The sequence below is a fragment of the Coptis chinensis genome, chromosome 4, assembly GCF_015680905.1.
Source record: "Coptis chinensis isolate HL-2020 chromosome 4, ASM1568090v1, whole genome shotgun sequence".
NCBI classification, from domain to species: Eukaryota; Viridiplantae; Streptophyta; class Magnoliopsida; order Ranunculales; family Ranunculaceae; genus Coptis; species Coptis chinensis.
This window is the reverse complement of record NC_141459.1, coordinates 106,993,420-107,010,115: the sequence shown is the minus strand read 5'-3', so window position 1 is coordinate 107,010,115 and position 16,696 is coordinate 106,993,420.

Here is a 16,696-nt window from a genome sequence, read left to right as displayed (position 1 = left end):
CCGAGGTCTTGATGTGGTAGGATTGATCGAGTTGTTAGGTCCCACTAGTATTTCCACATACGACCGATAACCACCATTACCACTTGGCTGATATGAAGAACCATTGTTTCCTCTGCCATTGTTATATCCTCTACCCCTGTTATTGTTTCCTCTGCCATTACCTCTTGCATTATGATATTTCCCATTTCCTCTACTGTAACCACTATTTCCAGAATTATTATAACCATTATTACCAAAGCTGCCTCTGTGTGAGTCTTGCCCAGCATAAAAGACTTGATGTGAGTTTTCAGTGTTAGCCATTGTAACAGATTCTTCTAAATGTAACTCCTCACTTAACAACAAATTATGCAGATCTTCAGGTCGGATATGAGCATGCTGTAAATGAACCCTGATTGATGTTTTAAAAGCAGCATACTCATAACCTAATCCTTTTAAGATATGAAAGATTAAATCCCTTCATCACCGGAACTCCGGAAAAGTTAACTTGTCTGAGATACTCTTGATCTTTTGAAGATATTCATGCATTGTAGAACCTCCTTTCTTAATATCTTGTAATTGGCCTTTTAACTGAATAACATGAGACCTAGATATTGTAGAAAGTCTAGCTTCTAAAGCTTCCCATAGTGCTTTTGAAGTTGTCAATCCAACAACATAAGGTAAAAGTTCTTCAGACAATGTAGCACTTATCTAGATTAAAAGCATTTGGTCCTTTTTAACCCAAGCAATATATTGAGGATTCACTTGAGATGTACAATTTCCAGCATGATTAATCAAATATTTAGATGGACAGGTATCAGTACCTTCAATAAGACCAAGAAGATCATAAGTGTTGAGAACGTAAAAGAAAAGAGTCCTCCATAGCAGATAATTCTCCTTGTTGAGCTTGATTGTAACAAGATTACAAATATTCTGAAACGAATAGGAATTTGTAACTGGTGGTACGGCCATTGGATAAACAGTTTGATTTTGCTATGAGAAATCTTGATTCTGCTGTGAGAAACCGTGATTCAGTGAGAAACCTTGATTCTGCTGTGGTTGTGAAGAATTTAGGTTTGGAGCTTGAGGAAATTGAGAAAACTGAAAGATTGGAGATCGATTTGAACTCGTGTTCATAGGATTGAAACTTGTTGTATTGCGATCAACAAGATTAGGGTTTGGTGGAAGTTGAGCTTCAACCAATAAAGCTGGAATTTGAGCATCAGCCATTAAAACTGAATTTGTTGATTCAGTATTGTTTACTGGAATGTTAGCATCAGTAATTGAATTAGGGTTTGTTGAATTTATAGCAACACCTAAATCAGATTGATTGTTCATCATTGTAGAGGGTAGATTTGTTTGGTTTGTTCTTGTCATTTAGATTTGAAATGAATATTGAATTGATGATGATCAATTGGGTTTTGAGGATAAAGAAATTTTAATGGCGGATCGAACACCAATTGGTGATGCGCTCTGATACCATGATAGAAGAGTGATTGAGAAGAAAAATCAGTTTTTTTATTCTCTTCTTACATAAACTATTACATTGCTCTTATATACTAAAACGATTCTGAAGATTAGCTACTAATCACTACTAAAAACAAATTAGTTCTGATTCTTTGGTCATGTCATAACTTTGGTATGCTTGACGGTTTTCCTTTGACTCACATATATCCTTAATATACCCATGAAGAAAGGCATTCTTGACATCAAGTTGGCGAAGACTCCATCCTTTTACGAGCAACAATGAGAACAACAATTCGATTAGTGGCAACTTTGATGACCCGGACAAAATGTCTCCGGTGAAATCAAAACCTTCTTGTTAATTGTACCCCTTGGCTACCAATCGAGGTTTTAATCAATCCAAAGACCCGTCAAATTTGAGTTTTGCTCTAAAATCCATCGACAATCAATGACATTCATTTGAGGGTGTCTTGGAACTAGAACCCAAGTCTAATTTTGATGTAATGCTTTCATTTCATCAACCATTGTTACACGCCATCCAAGGTGGTTTAGGGCACTTTTGTGGTTTTGGTTCCAGGTAGAATAAGTGGAGTTGTGGCGGTGGTGAGTGCATATTTCGGGTTGGGTTGAAATATACCGGTTTGACCACGAGTAATCATGGTGTGTGTTAGATTTGGGTTGAGTTAAGTAGGTGGTTAGGTTGAAGCTTGCTCATGAAGTGATATAGGTATAAGGGATGGGTTAGAGATAGTTTCAATAGGATGTATGTCATGGAGAGGAGGAATGTAAGGGTGTTCGGTAGTAAAGATGTGATGTCATTAGAGTTACTTGGGTTTGTAGTAAGTTCTAGGTCAATGACAGAGTGGATGTAGATGTGTTTGGTAGTGAGGATGTGATGTTATTAGAGCTACTTGGGTTTGTATTAGGTTCTGGTTTAATGATAGAGTGATGGATGCGGGTGTTGGTAGCAGGGATGTGATGTTATTTCGGTTTGAAGTAGATTGTGGGACAATGATAGGAGTGCGTGTAGGTCAGGGTGTTAGGCAGTAAATATGAGGTTGGATAGGTTCTTGCTTAAAAGACTTGCATGATTTTGGTCAATAGATGGTGATGATTAGTTAGGAGGTAGCAACAGTTGGTAAACTAGGAGATGATAACCAATTTAGAAGAGTTGTCTTGTCGCAGGAGTGATAAAGTGAAATTAACCTTTTACTCCTACTTAGCTAATTATACTAGGAAGAAGTAACTATATTTTCATTCTTTTTATATCAAAGTTCTCCTATCAATTATCATGTAATAAACTAGAGTAAGAATTGATTCCACTCCTAATTGCTTAGATAATACTAATTCCACTAATGATTAACAATTAAACAGCATGAGAGTAATGATTCTAATATGGTGAAAACTAATATTGAAGATATTCTAAATTACACTAAGACAAATAAATATTAAGATGTGAATATGAAGAAGGAATTAATGAGATTTGAAATCTACCTTGATTAATCCCTAACATGATAGTATAGAGTTTGTTGCAACCCTAATCTTTATGTTTTCACACAAGGTTCAACATAAAGGTTAGGTCTTTTTATCCCTAATTATTCATAGTATCTCTAGCCAACTAATAATTAGCATGAGAGAAAGTTGAAACTCATTCTCATGGTGAATGAACTAACCTCTAGTCTAGGTTTATTTTACTTATTGTTAAATAGAAAACCCTATACTTGAAGGTCTTTAATACAACTATTCTATACTAACACATTAAGTCTTTCTCAAAGCTTCAATCAAACCCCTCTAATGAAGGTTTAGCTATGGTTCATTAGACTATCATGGAATAAATAATGAGAAGAAGAAGACATAATTAAAGGAATACTTGTATTAAAATAATTTGAATTGTATTAATGGTGGCTAGGCTAATAAAACATAAACTAGGTTAAACTAAAGAGAAGAGGTTAGAGTTCCTTGGAGTTTTATCTTAGCCCTCTTTATATAGGCAAGGGCTAGGTTTACAATTTTGTGCATGGGCTTTGGAGCTATGTTTTGGGCCACTAAATCAAGCCAAAAACCTAATTACTTAAGTCCAAAAAGGGTTTCTCTGTTGAAAATTACTGCAACAATATTTTCATCCACTTTTACTCCTTTTATTAGATTAGATATTATACCATTATAAAGTTATTTCCGAACCGGTCGTTTTGACATATAATAGGCCCAGTTCTGAAGTTTGAGTCCAAAGATATGGCCTGCGGAAGTTCTATTGATTTTTATGCTTTATTTCTGCCTGCGTTGACTTTGACTTTTAAGCTTTGACTGGGCTTTTAAAATGTTTTTTCTCCTTGAAACTTGGGCTTTAACCATAGCATTTCTTAGCAACCAATTTTTGCTCCTTTCTCTTGCAAAAGTGACATATTTCTTCATATAGTTAACTTCAAGACCTGGAATACACAAAAGTACGTAAACAGTACTAACTCTCATTTATTATAAACATAAGGGGTTAAAACTACAGTTTTTGGCTCTTATCAAACCACCCCCAAACAGCATTTTGTTTGTCCTCAAGCAAAGATGAGAAATTAAAATAAGTGACCAAAAATGGAGTTCTAACTAATCTCGTTTCGCCGAGTGCGATTGCATTAACCATATGCAATAAGGCCTTAAACTACTAGGATTTTCCTATTGGATGAGTTATAGTCTCGTGAGAGTTTTACAAAGAATATACTCACAAACTTCATTTATACTATAACGACTAAAAAATAAAATTAATGTTTCCTTATTTATTCTCAGATATCTATACATATCACTAGCAATGAATAAAGAATAATCAATTCAAAACCTAAGCTAATACGTGCATAATAATCAATCATCTATGGATAAACATATATATAATGAACTATGTTATGAAATGCAATAACATATCCGTTTCTGAAACTTTGGAATAGCGTCCTTAAATAGGTCCTCACAAATATGTCAAGACAAAATACTCTGATTTTTCTACTCAAGTTTCGCTCACTTCAATGTGCAGTGGGCACACTTTTTCTCACAATCTCAATGACGTACAAGGGAGCCAAGGTCGATCAAATACATCTGCCACTTACTATCACACCAGCTTATTCCTAATTAAGCAAGAGGTCTTTATTAGGTGTTGGGGGGATTAGGTGATGGTTTAAGAAGGAAGGAAATGAATATTCAAAAGAACAAGTCTGAGATAATAGGATCTTCAAAATATGTAGAGAAAACCTTGTTCTTACTTTGCTTCCACATTTTTAGCTATTTTTTTTTTCTTTTCTTTTGGGTTTTGACTCCTTTGATTCTGTTTTTGGAGTTCTAACTTTTTTTTTCTTTTCTTTTCTTTGGATGGAAACTTTCTTTTCTTTTCTTATTTGAAGCAACTAACAAATTCTTGGTTTTCCACAGGTTTTTCTCTTTTCTTTTCTCTATTTCATCCTACTTCTCAGACTCATTCAAAAATGGGTAGGCTAATTTTATTTTTATTTTTATTATGTTTTTATAAAAGGGTAAAGGATTTGTGGTTTATGAAAAGGCTAAGAGGGGCGACTAGCAGAAAATAATTTCATATAAGTTTGAATTTCTGGCTATATCGATCCAAAAATGGCCTAAATTCTCGCTTAGGATATGGTATAGTGATCAAGCAAGTGGATGTGTGATTTCTCTATTCGGAATTTACTTCTCCCTTGTGTCATTACTCAGATATTTCACTCATATAAGGCTTTTAGGCTATATTCTCACAGGATTTGTAGAATAAGTATTCTAGCCTAGGTTTTAAAAACTTATTGCCAATACAAACACAGATACTCATACAATATATTTATGGAAAGATGCAATGACTATTACCAATATATTAACCTAAGTTTCTAAAAACTATTCTAATTTAAGAGCTAACGTGAAACTTCTAAACCACTATCATCACAGAAAAAGAAACAATACCAATATTCCTAAGTGCATAGTATAAATACTTTTTATTTATATTTTTTTAATTTTTTGGGCGTGTTCTTTTCTGATAAAAGAAAATTCTGCGATACTGGAATTACAATGTGGGTGCACTCTATGTTAATGCAATATAAGGGTGTGTGCGCTTTGAGCAAGACTTGTGATATGAATTTGAGAGGTGTAGAGTGAAGTACATATATGGCGTGCCATGTATTTATAGAACACTAGTTTCTTAAACAAAGGTCCCTAAGGTTCCCAAATTGATAAGGAAAGATATGGAATAAGAAAATGGCTTCTAAAACCAAAATAGAAACAGCCGAGAGCAGACTCCAGTACCAAACCTACATGGTTTTAACATCCTATCAAAATAGCAATCTTAATGTTTCTAACCCTTGAGGTTGCACCAAACAACAGTAGCTAATTCTAGCTACACTATATTAGCAGGATGCTCATATAAACTATATTCCTTAAGCATTGTAATATTAATTCCAAAAATATATGGATATGGTAAAATACAGTGCTAAACAAATAATGTCACCCCCAAAAAAATTGGAAGGGTGGGATTCATGAAAAATAAATAGCATGCATAGACAAAAAGTAAACCAACTTAAAATTCAAATAACAACCAACTTACATAATCCAATATTAACTACTTAACTAACAACTGGGAATACGAATTCTACTGAACAAGGAAATTGTTCTTAAATAACAACAACAAGGAACTAGCCACGAGAGAAGGAAGGGATAAGAATAGGAAGTTGAGTGATCAAGAATAGAAAGACCAAACACCCCACTCCCAAACAAATTTTTGAAAATAGGGTTCAGAAAATTTGTTTTAAACGTGGGTCTTTTAAAGTCAGATTCCCGAGACTTACTAGACTAATGTTTATCGGATTTAAATATTTTTTTACTCTTTATGAATAAGGTTTAGTATAACATAAAACAATAAAGCAATAAGGACGTAATTCACTCTGTAGAGAAACACGACTTAAAAACAAGAAAACATGCAAAAGTGGAGAACGTAAATTATGTTGGGTTTGGACTTAGGATCTGGTACTTACAGCCACACACTCCAAAGAGAGGGTCCGGTTACCTTAATGGTGCACTCCCATAATATAAGATTGGAATGGAGTACACCGAAGAATAAAATGAGTCTTTTATAGTCAGATACTCGAGACTTTATCTAAAACATGTATTAACATGTAGTTTACCATATATAAATAATCTAAAGAGTTGTGGGTCTGTCCATAAATAATTAACACAGACTGCAAACCCAAACAGAATTAGGCACCAAGATTTCCTATGACGTGGCGTAGCGGAATAAGAGTGAATATTTATGGATCTAGAACCTAACCTAGCATACAATTTCTTCTTCTTTCTCCAACGAAAGGGTGGCTAAGTGAATGATCGTGAAAAAATGGATGGTTGTAGAAGATATGTGGGATATGGATAAGTTTTAGAAGGAAGGAATGGAAAAAATGAGAATGTGGGTTTAGCACAAAACTCATTGATGGCGTGGGTTGGTATAATCACACATCTTAAAATGAAAGGGTCGGGTGGCTTGTCCTTGGGTAGTATTTTCTTACTAGGAGGGTTTAGAAAATCATGAAGCACAAGAAAAACAAAAGGGAAAGTGCAAACTCAAGGTTCCTTTGAAAAGGTGGAGGGCGGGGAACATAGATGGAAGGTGAATGAGTGGTAGGATGATGTGAGGTGGGTAAATGGTGCTCAGCTAGTGCTTTCAGTTTTAGATCATCAGAAGCTTTGATATATGTAAGACATTCCTCAATAGGTAGGTTAAAAGAATCACCGGAATAGCGGGTGAAAAATTCTTCTTCTGTCATGGCGTCATGGGATGAATGAATGTTGATAGGGGGACTCGCGAGGTGGAAAAAGAGAGTTGCAAAAGAGTCAAAGGAAATCTTCCTCGATTTCATCAACGTCCAGGGAGTCATAGTCGAAGTCAGAACTTCCGAAGGAAAGGAATTAGTACATCTGATTCTCTAAAAACGTGTTGTTGAAATAATCTTGAGCTAAGCTCCCGATCATGCTAACTTCTCCATCGATTGTCGTTTTAGGTAACTATTGCATCATTTTGAAAATATTCACCTCAACAGAAAGGTGTCCAAAAGACATGGACATAGAACCATAGTGGCAGTTTATGAGCGCGTTGGCAGTTGCCAAGAAGGGACGCCCTAAGATGATAGGAACAGAGCCTTTAGCGACTTCTGTGTTAAGGATAACGAAGTCGGCTGGGTAGTAAAAATCTTGAACTTTAACAAGCACATTTTCAACAACACCCTTAAGATACTTAATAGAACGGTCAGCTAATTGCAACGTCATTTTAGTTGGTTGCATCTCTTGTAGACCTATTTGTTTATATAGATAATAAGGGAGTAAGTTAACACTTGCCATTAGGTTTAATAGAGCAGTTGTAGTGTGGGTATCCCCTAAGATGCATTGTACAGTAGGACGACTAGGGTTCTTGTACTTAACGATTCCATTATATTCAGATAAAGTGGGAAATTGTTTAGTTAAAAAGGCGTCTTTTGGAATGTTTGTTTTCCGCCTAGTAGTACACAACTCTTTCAGAAACTTAACATGCTGTGGTAATTTTTTAATAGTTTCAAGAAAATATAGGTTTATCGTTAGATTTTTAAAAATTTCCCTAATCTCATCAAAATTTGTATCATTTTCTAACATTGGTAGTCTCTGGGGAAACGGTGGTTTCTCTCTATATTTAGCATATAGGTCAATAGGATTTTTAACCTTGGCAACTTTTTTCTTGGGTTATGGTTTAACTGGTACCTCTATAGGGGTATGATCTTCAGTTTCTATTTCGGTATCTAGTAAATTTTCATTTGCAATGACCACTGGTGGTGTATCAACAGGCATAGTGACGATGTTAACAACCACTCTGCCAGAACGGAAAGTGGTGATGGCATTTAACTCACCTACATTTAAATTTTTGTTACTAGTATTACCGGTTACTTCAAAGGCTGTGTTTGGTGTTTTAGGATTAGGTATAGCTTGACCTGGAAACACACCTTTTGGTTGGGCTGTATCTTGGGTTAACTATTGTATGGATTGTTGAATAGATTGTAGAATCTGTTGTTGAGCTTGCATCTAGGCATCGAAACTATCCAGTTGTGAAGGTGTAGTGACCACAGGTGGTGTGACAAGAACTATCTCACGTTGATTATTAACGGGTGGGTTGTGATAGTTGTTATTAACGGGGACGATACCTCTATTATTATTATTATTATTATTATTATTATTATTATTATTATTATAATTACCTGGTCCTTATACTTGTCTTGGTGGAGCTGGGTTATAGTTGTTTGCTGGCCTAACATTTTGATTATTAAACCACGAAGGTGTAACGGGTTGATTATTACGCCGACTGAAGTTGGTACGTTAGGAAGGCTATTTAAGGAGCAAACATTGTCCAGCTGTGCGGGTGGTTGTTCATAGATGAAAGGACAATAGGAGTCAGTATGCTCAAGACTAAAACAGAAATTACATTGAAGAGAGTTGATATTCATGACAGGAGTAGGCTTATGTTGAATAGAAATTGCTTCTATCTTTTTTGTGAGGAATTCGATTAGAGTTCTAAGCTCGGGATTAGGTTTAACCTCAAACATACTGGTAGCCTTGGCTATGAAAGAAGAAATAGCAGAGCAGGGGATGTCGTTAACCCCCCCCCCCAGTTATTATTACACTTGGATTGATATTCTAAAAACCTATAAGCCTCTGAGGCTCCTTTACTAAGGAAACTACCCATTCATTATATCAAGAACCTCCTTATGATGATGTGAAAGCCCCTTGAAAAAGGCACGAACAAGCGTGTCTTTCACAAGGTTATGATGTAGACACTCTATAAGAAGATCAGTGTACCGGTTCCAGGCCTATGAAAAGGATTCATGAGGGTTTTGGCGGAAGAAATGAATCTTTTGAATCATTTCATCTATCTTCAATGGTGGGTAAAACTGTTCCATGAACAATTGAACAAATTTGACCCATGAGTGCACGGAATTAGGCATTTGGGCAGTTAACCAAGACACCGCCTTATCGGCTACCAACTCAATTGTAGAGAACCCAGATATATCCAGTGTGTCTACGAGATGGAACCAATCACCATATACAAATGCTGAGAAGGTATATACCATCATATACTATTCACGGTCCTTTCAAAATTAAATTGAAGCATAATTAGGGCTTGCATCCTTTACAGTCGGCACCATCCGTATCAACACTCTGAGAACCGGTTGTTTTACGATTTTCAAGATTTACATGAGCTTGTCTTTGCTTGTGAAAGAGGGTAAGTGTGGTTACGCGAACCCCGCAACACACCGATCTGACATTGGTAAACAGTTCTCCAAAGACTTTTAGTAGCTTATCTCGAGCTTCTATGTAGTGAAAGAGTGAGGGTTTTGTTAAGAACAACGATTTTGCAGCAAAGAAGCTTGACAACGGAATGGGTCTATTAGACTGGCCTTTTGCCAAAGCTAACCATGTATCCGTAAGTCTTCAAACATGCTAGTGATCCCCGAAAAAACGTACCTCCAACATAAGAATCAGAAATCGGTACAATAAACCAAAACATGGATTATTTTTTAAAAAACAAAAATTGTATCTTATGAGGTACTAAAACAGTTGGTAAATGGTATACACAAAAGCGTAGAAAACTATTTAGTTTACTTGTCCTCATGTAGTCATCCATCAAGTAACACAATATGAATGTTTTACAAATATTTTCAATATTTTCTTTTTTGGAACATGATAAAGTTCCAATAGATAGGAATACTCACGGGCTAACAACTCTTCCCAATCTCCTAAGTTAATACAGAATTTAAAAGTGGTAGGTCTTTCCTATTCAAAATCCCTTTTATAGTAAGACTAATCGATCTATTATCTAAAACACACGCAGACAGTTTCCATGGCATGTGTGTTTTCTACAAAGTCTACATCGTAAAGTATCTTTTCTTACAGAGCCTACCTGGAATGTATCTTTTCCTACAGAGTCAGTCGTAGACAACATCAACTCTTTTGCCTGATGTTATCGTGTTGACCATAGCAACAAAATCCTCATGAGTGTAGATTATGATGTGGTGGCTTCCATCTTCTTTGGCTTGAGTTGCCTTCTCTTCTGTTGATACAGTTCCAATTACAGTGGCGCCAAGGGCATTTGCCCACTGGTACAAAAGATACCCGACTCCTGCTGCTACTGTATGAATAAGGATTGTGTGTCCAGCTTCTACCTTCATAAACATAAACCACACATCTAATAACAAAAAGATCACTAACTAAACTATCTAGGAAAAACATTCAGGAGGAGAGCACTATAAGCAGAAACAATTCATTAAAGGAAACACCCTCAGTTTAATTTGTTCAGAACCTACGTTAGGATGATGGAATATAGTGAGAACTTGTTCTATCCTACGTATATGCTGATAAGGCTTTTCATGGTTTAAACCATGAAAACGGGTAACAAATTAAAAATATTGGAGGAATTCAGAAATCCCCCACTGGGTCTGCAAGAACGATGCATGACTTAGGGCCATCGTTTAGGGCATTATAAAAATTAGAGTGAGGAGTCTCTGCTTCTTCAGCCATTGATGTAGGTGTAGTGTGTGATATTCTAGATAGGCATGTGCATTGACGTTTACAATAGATAACGTTAGATGGTTTTCTCTTACCATACCTTAATCTCATGCAAAGCTAAGTCCAATATAAAAGAAACATGACAGCAGTCAAACAACAACCTGATATACTAGAATTAAACTCCTCTCATAGAAGAGAGTACGAGGAGTGAAAGAAGGAGAACTTGAATGCCTCCTTGCTACGCTTATGAATAACGTCTTTAATACGAACCTCAGTGTTCTGTAGAAGCTTGGAACATTGAATCAACAATTATTTCCAATGAAAAGATTACCTATAACTAACCTGTGTAAATCGAGCTTTCTTTAGAGGGGCGCGGGCGTGCTCAATTATAAGGTAACAAGGGCTCGTACGCGCTCTGTAAATTTATTTAGAAACAAAACTTCACGCAATTTCTTAATGGGCTGGGCCTTAAAACTGGAAAAAAAAACAAAAAAAAACTTACTAGAAGGCGGTATGTCGGCCATCCCGAAAGTGTACTGACTTCAAAAATTTCCATGGAGACTTCCCGTGAGGCCAGCTGACAAAAAATCCTATTTTTAGGAAACAGAAAACACAGTCAGAAACACAAACATTTTCGAACAATAGGGTGGGTGGGTGAATTGGGCTATTTGTAAAATTGAAAAAACTAAGAGAATTTAATTATAAAGGCAACTAAGATGGCAGCGGCACCATTTGATAAAGTAGAAATTAACTTTTTACTCTTACTTAGCTAATTATACTAGGAAGAAGTAAAGTATACTTTCATTCTTTTTGTATCAAAGTTCTACTCTCAATTATCATGTAATAAACTAGAGTAAAAATTCGTTCTACTCCTAATTGCTTAGATAATACTAATTCCACTAATGATTAACAATTAAACAGCATGAGAGTAATGATTCTAATGTGGTGAAAACTAATATAGAATATATTTTAAATTAAACTAGGACAAGTAAATATTAAGATATGAATATGACGAAGGAATTAGGGAGATTTGAAATCCACCTTGATTAATCCCTAACATGATAGTATAGAGTTTGTTACAACCCTAATCTTTATATTTTCACACAAGGTTTAACATAAAGGTTAGGTCTTTTTATCCCTAATTATTCATGGTATCTCTAGCCAACTAATAATTAACATGAGAGGAAGTTGAAACACATTCTTACGGTGAATGAACTACCCTCTAGTCTAGGTTTATTTTACTTATTGCTAAATAGAAAACCCTAGACTTGAAGCTCTTTAATACAACTATTCTATACTAACACATCAAGTCTTCCTCAAAGCTTCAATCAAACCCCTCTAATAGAAGCTTAGCTATGGTTCATTAGACTATCATGGAATAAATAATGAGAAGAAGAAGACATAATTAAAGAAATACTTGTATTAAAAATAACTTGAATTGTATTAATGGTGGCTAGGCTAATAAAACATAAACTAGGTTAAACTAAAGAGAAGAGGTAGGAGTTCCTTAGAGTTTTGCCTTAGTCCTCTTTATATAGGAGAGGGCTAGGTTTACAATTTTGTGCATGGGATTTGGAGCTATGTAATGCCTGTATTTAAAATACGTATTTATTTATTAATTAATTTATTTATTTATTTATTTAAAATTTGTTAGATTGGATTTGGGATGCGTGGGCCTGATTTCTAGGCCCGAGTCTGTGTTGGGCTTAGGTTTCAAACCCAGATATATATATTAATATTTTTTTTCAGAGAATAGGGTTTTTTAGATAAAAATAAAATAAAATGGAGGCGGCTCACTTGCTAGAGAGTTGGAGCGCAACGATTCGGACGATGAGGGATTCGTGGAGTTTTTAATACAAGTGAGTAGATATTTTATGGATTTTTATTTTATAAAATTCTTGTTACCATCAATTTCTTTTCTGTTCACATACTGTATTAGGATTCTATTTTGGTGTGTTATGGTTCTGTTTTAGTATGGCATGTTATTTCGGGTTAACTACGTTTACCATATTGATTATTGTTTAAAGAACCAACTCTATCTCCAGAACTCTGTCTCCGGAAAACTTGTCTACAGCTATTGATAAAATGCGAGACAAAGAAGTCGTCCCTATATACTGTTTGAACTTTTATTATGTTTTGTATGTGGTGTGCTGGTTGGACGTCGGGATTGAAATTGGATGGGCTGTTGGAGCTTGAAAGGCCGGTAATGGCGTCGCAAGAAATCGTCCAGATTATGATTTGAACTCCTTTTTTTGTTGTTTGGTTGGTTATTGGTTGTTGAGGGTTGATTGGGGGCTGGACAGTAGGGCGGATTGAAGCTTTGAGTCCGGTGTTAATGGTGGCACGAAACCAGGTCTAGATTTGATGAAGGGGGATCGAGGTAATGAATCGAGTTTTTGTGTGTATTAAAGTGGTAAGGTTTTTCATGAGGGATAAAACCGGTAGAATGAGGAAGTGAGTAGAGGAGGAGAAGAATCGATGGTGGCGGGATTGAGCTGGTGCACTGGTTTGGGTGACCGAGATCGCGACCCAGTGCACCCAGTCTCACTTCCAATTTTCAGTGTCTTTTGGTTGGGTTTTTCCTCCTGAGTGGTTTTGGTTAGTTGGAGTGCCGGTGGGTGGTCAATGGTGGCTGGTGGAGGATAGCTGCTAGAGCTACTGGCGCTGGTGAGGTGAGGGAGACAACTGTTTGGCTGGTTGGGCCTTGGGCCAGAATCTATTTGGTTTGGGCCGGTTTCAATTTTTGGGCTTTAGTTTTAGTTGTTGGGCCGAACCAGTTTAGTTAAGTTTTGGACCAGTTTTAGTTTAAGTCTTGGGCGAGTCTACATTAGTTTAAGTTGTTTTGGGCCAAGTTTCTTTTGAGTTTGGACCAGTTTGGTTTAGTTCTTTGGGCCCGATTCTATTTGGTTTGGTTGGGCCAGTTCTATTTTGTTTGGTTGGGCCGAAATAAGTTAGTTGTTTGGGCCTTTTCAGTTTAGTCTTTGGGACAAAATTTCATGTATTCTTTGGGCCGGTTTCTAATTTTATGTGGGATGGTCATTATGTCCCCAATTGGGTCGGGTCGAATAAATAAGTTGGTTTTAGACTTTTGGGCTTGGGCCACAACTAACTAGTGTTTTCTTTGGGCCAGTTTCTAAGTTTGTGTTGGGGCCGGTTCATATAACTTAATATAGATCCAAATGGGGTCTTTAAATATTTAGATTTTTGGGTTTTGATTGTGGACGGTGGACTATTTAATTGTGCTACATTTTATGTTGTAAATTGTATGGACAAAGCAAATGCTAAAATTTTATGGAAGCATGTATAAATTGGTTTGTCATTATCTACTTGAGATTTGACGTGAGTAGTGTGTAAAGCATATAAATATTGGACGTAACAAGAGGAAAATTCTTATAAGACTTAGATATATACGTTTTTATGATAATTAAATTATATACGGACTTTAGTATTGGGCTTTGATGGTGAATTGAGTTCACATAAATATATTGAACGAATACATTACATGATTGATTACTTTTATGAGTTGCTACTTAAATGAATTGTAGTATTTATGAAGGCTTGAGATATTCCATATGGTGTAGTGCAATATATGATTGGCACGTGAAATAATAAGTTTCAAGATTTGATATAGAGATACTTGGATATCGTGGAATGAATAGTATTGGCACGTAATAATGTGGATTGTATTATAACGAGAAACGCTGAGCTTCAGTACAATTAAGTATACTTGCATGAGATAGAACAAGAATTATTCTGAGATATAAATGTATGACACCTGAATAAATTACGTAACGAAAATCCTAGAACCTAGCTACCACAACTCATGTGATTGGCCCATGTGAAGGGCGTATGTGATATGATTGGCCCTTCTGGCGTTTCAGTGAATCTGAATGGCCCTTCTGGCGTAGCCGAATAGTGACTTGATTATTTCGTTCGCAAAACTAGAACGAGACGCGCTATATTTTATGCTGAATAGTGGTAGTACTCACATAATGGCTTTCGTGTGAAGGTTACCTAGTATGCGATATCCCGCTTAGGGTAGCTGCGCACGGAGTGGTTCATTATGTGAGGGGAGGCATGTGGATGTACTTGTTCGGCGTTGGGAAGCGATTGTGGTAGCCAGGGAAACTAGGTAAGACATAGATACGACGTGATTTTAGGGACACGCAAAGAAAACCTTAAATAATATAATTATGGTAATATGTTGGTTAATGATATATCTTTAAATATATAATGGTATATGGTTTTGCATAAGAGTGGGTCAAACTAATTACTTGTGCGAGAGGCGACCCACTCAGAATTGAAAGCATGAAATCGCGGTAAAGTATAGACTATGCTTGGTCGGGTTATTAGTTTAGTTAGAACCTAAAAGCGTTCGATTGGAGGAACTAAATGTCTTTGTATTATTGTTGGGAAGCTAAAGCCTCAATGGAGGAACTACAGGCCTTATTTATTATCGCGATGGTATGTTGTATTAGTCGTTGGAAGTTAAAGGAGGAACTAAATGCCTTATGGATTATGTATACATATGTATAAGTATAATTTATATTTTAGGGCTACTCACACCAAAGATTGTTTATAATCTTGACCCGATTTGCATGTTCACTTATCGGTGTGTTCATTAAATGAACATAGTTGATAAGTTTTAAGCGGGGATTAGTGTTAAAGAAGGTTGGTTCTGCTTGTGGTTTGTATTAGCGTCGCATTCAGGATATGTTTTGTTTTCCCTTAAAGTGTAATAGATTTTAGTTAAGACAAATATTGTTTTGTATTTTCAGTTGTAATTATAATTAAAGATGGTTGAAAGAAGATTTGTAATTTAATCCTATTTGTGAGTTCTTGGGAAATGAAGAGGACTTTTGTTTATTTGAAAATTTTTATTGGTTTTTAATTATCCACGTATTTAAACTGATTATGGGTTTTTGAGAGTTGAGAGTGCATCACACCTCGAAAATCGAAGAGTCAGGAACAAATATTGTTTTTTCCGAATTCTGTCGAAATTCAGGGTGTGACAAGCTATATTTTGGGCCACTAAATTAAGCCCAAAACCTAATTACTTAAGTCCAAAAAGGGTTTCTCTGCTGGAAATTACTTCAACAAACTTTTCATCCACTTTTACTCTTCTGTTTGGATCAAGTTATGAAGCATTAGAAAGCTCTTTCCGAGGCGGTCGTTTTGACATATAATAGGCCCAATTCCGATATTTGAGTCCAAAGATACAGCCTGCGGAATTTCTATTGACTGGACTTTAAAAAGGATTTTTCTTCTTTAAACTTAGGCTTTCTCTCAGAAACCAATTTTCACTCATTTCTCTTTCAAAAGTGACATTTCCATGATCTAAAATACACAAAAGTACCAATTTTCACTCCTTTCTCTTGCAAAAGTGACATTTCCATGATCTGAAATACACAAAAGTACCGTAAATACTACTAACTCTTATTTATTATAAACATAATTAGTCTAAATGTAATATTATTAAGGGGTTAAAACTACAGTTTTAGGCTCTTATCAAAGAGGTAGAAATTGGTGAAGATTGCTAGAAAGGAAAAGTATTCTCATCGAACACAACATGTCTTGTTATATATACCCCCTGTGGGAGAGGTTCGAGTTTATCTTTTGCGTAGTTTTGGAGATAAGGATAGCATTGGCAACCAAAGGTGCGTAAGAAGTCATAAGTAGAATGTTTTTGATAGAGAAGATTGTAAGGTGTGTT